Source organism: Condylura cristata, unplaced genomic scaffold (genome assembly GCF_000260355.1).
Source record: "Condylura cristata isolate star-nosed mole 26May11 unplaced genomic scaffold, ConCri1.0 scaffold00025, whole genome shotgun sequence".
NCBI classification, from domain to species: Eukaryota; Metazoa; Chordata; class Mammalia; order Eulipotyphla; family Talpidae; genus Condylura; species Condylura cristata.
In genome coordinates, this window is record NW_004567126.1 from 31,384,920 (window position 1) to 31,391,504 (window position 6,585).

The following is a 6,585-nucleotide window of genomic DNA, read 5'->3' on the forward strand; positions in this document are numbered from 1 at the left end:
GGTGCAGGGTGGGGCCGCTTACAGGAACCCTGCAGGGCAGGTCAACAGGAGGTGGGTCAGGTCAGGTTCAGGACCTGTGCCTCAGTTCCTATATGCATAAACATGTGAATCTTTAACAAAATTAATGTTAAACACCAACCCCCACCCCGGCAGGTAGGCCTGGAGGCTCCGGCTGGTTAGGGACCGGTGAGGTCGCCCTGAGACGTGGCCTAGAAGTGGCAGGCGCTGGGCCAGGAGCATCCGTGTCAAAGGTCAGCGCCCAGAGCAGAATCCGGGGCTCCACTCGGCCTCTGGCCAGGTCCGTGGCCGCAGGCCTCAGCCTCGCCCACCGTGACCCCTGGGCCCTCCAGCCGCCCCGTCTGGCCTGTCTCTGCAGCGTGTCCTTCCCGGCTGTCGGCGGCCCAGTCCTCTGACCTGTCCCATTTCCCGGTGGACTCACCGTGAGCTCTCGAGCCGTTTCCTCCGCGTCTCTTTCTGGCTCGGACTCCATTTCTTTTTAGAGCTGGATATCATTGCACTGTCTGGTTTTTCTGTAGTTCATCAGCCTTTCACCCTCTCTGGGACATTTTGTCTGCCTCCAACGCTTGGCAACTTTGAGTGAAACCTGCCTGCCTGAGAGCCGCGCGGAGTGTCCGCGTCTCTGTGCCCCGGACACCTTCTGGGAGACCGAGGACACCGCCGCGCGGTGTGAGCCTTGACCGGGGACCCCCGCGCAGGGCCGCGGGCACCGCTGGTCTCATCCTCCCGCCAGGGTGTTCAGTAAAGCTGCCCTTCCGCCCCATTCACTCTGGGGGATTCTTTCACACCCCCACACCTCTGCCCCACACCCGGCTTCCCTGCAACGGGTAACAGCGACTTCACCGAGTACCACCGAAGTTTGCTTTTTACATGGTAAATTTTACACGGTGTGGACTGCACCCCAGTATGAAAACCAAGGTGGGAGGGAACCAGCGTGCGGTGTGCGAGTGGGCATGGCGGCCCTGGGAGTGCTGTTTGCTGGGTCTGTCTTCTCGGTGATACGCACGAGGGTCAGTGAACAGTGAACGCAGAACCGAACTGCGGCTTTTGTGCCAGAGACGCGGACAGCAGAAAGCGGCCAGTAGGGGGCGTCTCCCGCGCCCGCGGCCGGTCCAGCCTGCGCTGCCTTGGGCCTGGGGTGACCATGCTGATTTTGCAGACTTCCTGGCACTTACGCATCTGCTTTTGCCTCCTCCCACCCCGCCTTGCTTTTCCGTCGGGTAACCTTCATCTCTGTGTTTTTTGTTTTTTTTTTTTTTTTTTATTAAAAAGTTTATTTTTACATCATTTTGCACATTTTTTTTTTCATCTCAATTGTAATCCCCACGGGTTTCCCATCACCAAATCACCCCTGTGCCACCACCATAGTCATCTCTGTGTTTTTTTAACTGTAAAATGTACATGACGTGATATTTACCATTTTAACCACTTGTAAGTACGCGGTGCAGTGGCAGTAAGTAAATATACCCATCTTGTGCAGGCCTGGCCAGCTGCCACTGGCCCTGGGGTTTCTATTTTCTTGAAAAATGAAACTGTCCCCTTCAGACACTAACTCCCCACACTCCCGACACCCATCTTCTCACTTCTGTTACGGGGCGGACTTCTCTAGGGGCCTCTGATGACAGGAGTCATGCCAGGTTTATCTTTCCGTGGCCCGTCTTCACTTCCCGCGGTGTGTTACATGGCTAAGTTTTTAGAAGATTATGCATGCATATAAGAGCTGGGGTGCAGGCCAGAAGTGTGGGGGGTGAGAGGACGCCCCAGAGACAGCGGGGAGCAGAACAGGCGGGTGCACTGAAACCCACTGCTGAGGGGGCGGCGGGGAGAAGGGAGCAGTCTGCTGCGCCCTGGGCCCCTCCTGGCCGGGGTGGACCGCGTGCTGCAGGACCCGGCTTCACAGCGCTGGGACTAACCCCTTGCGCCACCAGGGACGCCCACATGGTTAATGTTATGCAGATTTCACTTCAATGATAACAGCAGCAAGTGAACAAACAAATGTAGGTGTCAGAATTTCTGCATTTGTTTTAAAGGTGAGTTCTAGGTGTGTGTGTTTGCACTGAGGATTTTACACGTCTGTGCAGCCGTGCTGCTGGTTTATGTAAGCCTGTTGCGTTGTGTTGGTGTTCTGCTTCCAGACTCGGGAGGGTGCTGAGTGGGCTGGTCCTGTCACACGTCCACAGGCGCCCGTCAGCCCCGTGCCGACCAGGAGTCTGCCTGTCGCGTGTAGAGACAGATGACCTGGGTTTTCTGAGGTTGACACTGGCTTTATGGCCAAACTACTTGGTCACGATGCTCTTGTGTCCCACATGGCTAGATGTGGGCGGTGAGATTTTATTCAGGATTTTTGTGTCTACAGACGTCATTGAAAACTGGCGTGAATTTTGCTAGCTTGTTCTGTGGGGGGAAACTCACTTATCAATTCAGCAGGCTTCAGCTCACCCACAGTTGTCCCCCACCACCTCTGTAGATCCAGAACATTTCCATCACCCCAAAAGGAACCCCCAGGCTAGACAGCCTTCCCCTCCTCTGCCACCTCCCATCCTGGCCACTCCCTGGCCACTCTGTTTTCTGTGCCTCCGGGTTTCCAGGTCTGGATAGTTCATATAAATAGACTCCTGTGACCTTGCCTCTGTGTCTGGCTTCTTTCCCGGCCATGTTATCCAGGTTCATCCACGTGTGACTCTGTTTGGTCTTGGTTTGTAGGTTTTGTTTTCCCGTTAAAAGGACTCAGGTATTCTCCCCTCAACATACACACGGACACACACACTGTTTTCTGCTATCAACCTGCATTCATCTGATACTTTGTTCCCTCCTTATTTCTTCATAGCTTTGACATTTCATTTTTTTATTTTTACTTATTTATGCATACAAAACTGGGGTGCAGGCCAGAGATGTGGGGAATGAGAGGACTCGCCAGAGGGAGTGGGGAGCAGAACAGGCAGATCCACTGAAATCGACTGCTGTGGGGAGCAGCGGGGAGACAGAAGTCTGCTGTGCTCTGAGGGTCACTCCCTGGCTGGGGAATCAAACTCAGGCCCAGTAGTTGGTGACGGCTTCATGGTGCTGAGACTTTAACCCCTGCACCACCAGGGAGACCCTGTGTCTGGTCTTTTTGACATATAGTTGCTCTTAACCTCATGTGACTTTAAAACCCCTTTTCATTTCCTCCGTGCTCATTCCTTCAAGGTGTTTCTCTTACTGGCTTTCCCAAAGAGTTGGAGTCTGGTTATATTCTGGCCTGCTGTTGTTTTGATTCGTGTTTTAATCTATGTAGTTTCCCTAATTTTTTGTGTCACAGTTTTCTCTATTGTGCACGTTCTGGTCTGTGCCATGTCACCTGTGTGACTGAGCTCAGCCTCTCTCCATGGTGATGGGAACGTTCTGGAACTAGACAGAGGCGGTGGCTGAGCTGAAGCCTGCTGAATTGGGATGTGCGTTTCACTTCGATAACACACCAGCCGGGTGCCTGTTGTCCAGCCAGGAGATCCTAGCTGTGCTGGTGACCAAGACCTGTATGGTGAATCTGAAAAGCCAGGTTTGTCAGGGCAAGGTGGTAACACGGCCTGTGCCAGACTGAGGACAGGTGAGGTAGGTAAGAACAGGTAAACCTGGAATCCAGGGGGACTGGGAGCTCAAAGGAGCAGGCAGAGTGTTGCATCCACCAAGAAGATGAAGCCAGCCGAAGAGGCGATGGAGGCAATCTGAAAAGGCTCCCTGGAGGAGTAGCCTTGCCTGGGCTGGGAGCCTGGATGGAAGCGGATTGTGAATGGGGAGCTTTCAGCACCTTGGAGAGGGCCCGCCGGCCGCCTCAGGTCCCCTGTACTGCACGCACACACATCTTCCACGTGCATGAAGCCTAATCCCTAAGAGAAAGTGTGTGTGGACCCTAAGCGTATGACCCAGGACAGTGGGCTGGTCAGTAGTGTGTGAAGAAAAACACATGGAGATCCACAGTGGGGAAGCAACAAGAGCGTGGACAGGCAGTGCGCGGGGCAGGCCTCAGCGGACCCGCTGCCCCAGGAGCAGTGTGCGGGACGTCCAGCCTTCCAGGAGCAGTGTGCCTGGCTCCTGGGACAGCGTCTTGCCAGAGTGGCGGGGCTGCAGGATAGACCACAGAAACCGCTCCTCCCAGAGCAGCTGGCCTGCAGGAAGAGGTGGTCCTGGGGTTCTCCCTATCAGAGCTTCTGCAACACCCAGGATCCAGAGATCACCAGGACTCCTGTGTCAGACAGAGGGACCGGTGGTCCGGGGGCAACAGGACCACCTTCAGGGCAGGCAAGATCCGGGAGTGTGGCTCAGGCCGGTGGGCCCCAGGGGAAGGACATGGCGGCCCTGTGTCCTCACCATGAGGGCACCTGGGCTTCATCAGGTTTCCGGAACCAGAAGTTTCATTACCTGGGCTGGGCTGGGTGCAGAGGTGCTGAGGACGTCTGCATGTCCTGGGGAGGGGCGGAGGGGACTGCCTGAGGCAGTGGGCAGAACTGGAAGCACTCACTATTCCCTGAGAGGGGACAGGACTGTCCAGGTCTTTGGGGATGCCTAGCTTGCTGCCCGCCAGCCACACTGGTCCTCTGGCCCTGCAGCCTCATCCCTCGTGCTGCTGTCTGAGACCTCAGCGGGTCCCACACATTTCTCCCCCTTGAAGCAGTGCCCCCTGAATTATAAACCCGGCCCCCTGAGGGGCACCAGCGGCCGCTTGCCTCAGCCCCCGGTGAGCCTGGCTCTGGCCGTGGTTCCTCGGAGCCTCCGGCCCAGGCTGCTGCCCTGGCCTCAGTGCAGGTCCAGTCTTGGCAGGGACCAGACTTCCCCCTTTTGTAATTGGCTCCACAGTCCCAACACACCAGTCAGAGATGCAGGCCCGGGCTGAACGGACCAACTGGGCTGAGCTTGCGCTGTGCTGAAGGAGCTTCCGGTGTCCAGTCTGAAGCCCAGCCCTGAAGATGGGCTTGAAAATGGGCCAGTCTGATAGGAGTTTGGCCAGCCTCAACCAAACAGCTGGGATTGGATGCCTCCCTCTTCCCTCTCCCTCCACTGCTCTGTGTTGAAGCCCAAAGGCAGCCCAGACCAGGCTGGGCCCTGAGCCAGTCTCCTGGGACACAAGTGACCCTTTGCAAGGCATTGTGTGTTTTCATCTGGGTCGATATTATGGTTTATAGGAAATATTGTCTCATGTATTTTTACATTTTCTGGAAATTACTAAGTGTCATGAGTGATAAAGAGGACTTTTGCTGCGTGACTGAAGACAATTTTGAGAAAACACTTGAGGATGGGCTTTGGTTGCCAGAGAGACAGGCCAACCACAGGATGGAATTTTCAGCCCCACCCTGATTTCCTGGGAGGGAGGAGGGCTGAGACTTGGAATTAATTTGCCAATGACCCATAATCTAACCCCCCCCATGTAAAGAAGCCTCCATTAAAGCACAAGAGGGCGGGGGCTCAGCGCTTCTAGAAGGTTTGGGTGAGGAAAGTGTGTCGGGGAGGCCAGGAAGGGTCACACCTCCTGTATGTGTCTCTCCTGCCTGGCGTTGACTCACTCCCTTCAGCAGCCTTTGCAATAAGCCAGGTAACTAATGAGGCAGTAGGTTTCCGGAGTCGTGGGCCATTCTAGAAGTTAACCAAACCTGGGCTGAGTCTTCTGAATTGCTGATTTATAGAGCAGATAATCTGGGTGAGGAAGGAAGGAGATTAAATGAATGTGAGATGGTAAAGAAGTCTTGATAAGAGAGCGGACATTCCCATTATATAACAACTATCTGCCTCTGCAATAATTTCAAAATAAAAACAAAAACCAGAAATAAACACAGCTGAAGTTGCTTGGGGGGGTCTCTGTCCACCCCAGAACTCTTGGACTGGTGACCAGGCACTGGACAGAGAAGAAGGGTCAGAGAGAGTGGAGACTACAAGGGGAGCACATGCTTCAGGATTGTAGGGGTGCGACCACCCCATTCACGTGTGGGGGGGGGCGTCCATCTGCTACTTTCCTTGTTGCACCCTGGCTTCTGTGTGCGGGTCTGACTGGGTGTAGAATTTTCAGTTCTTGCCATTTATTTACCTGTCGTGCTCCTAGAATAGGCTCCTGCTGCCGGGCTTCGGGGCTTCTGGTCACAAACTGCTCTCCCGCCGCCCAGCCCCTGCGGGAGGGTGACTTTCCCCTCTGGAAGCCTTTGAGGGTTTGCTCCTACTCCTGAATGACTTGGCGCTTTGTAGGGGACGTGAGGTTAGCAGGCTTTCTGATGCCACTAGCCTCCATGACGGGCACGCAAGAGGATGGCCGCCTGGGCTGGGGGCGCAGGCCCATGCCTGGGTAGCCGGGCACACGGGGCCCAAGGGGGGCACTGCAAGGACCATGTCGCTCTGGGGGCCGGGCCTCAAGTTGCTGTCTCCCTGCTGGCTGGCTTCTCTTGTTAGAAACCAGTGAAGATGATGCCGAGGGCGCCAAAGTTCTCTTCTGGGCTGCTGGAGCCAGCAGTGAGCCTGCCTGGCTGGTCAGCTTCAGTGCCAGGGTTAAAAGATCCCTTGGGTTTGGCTCACAGCAGCCTTTTCAGTCTGGAGTTCTCTTGGATTCCT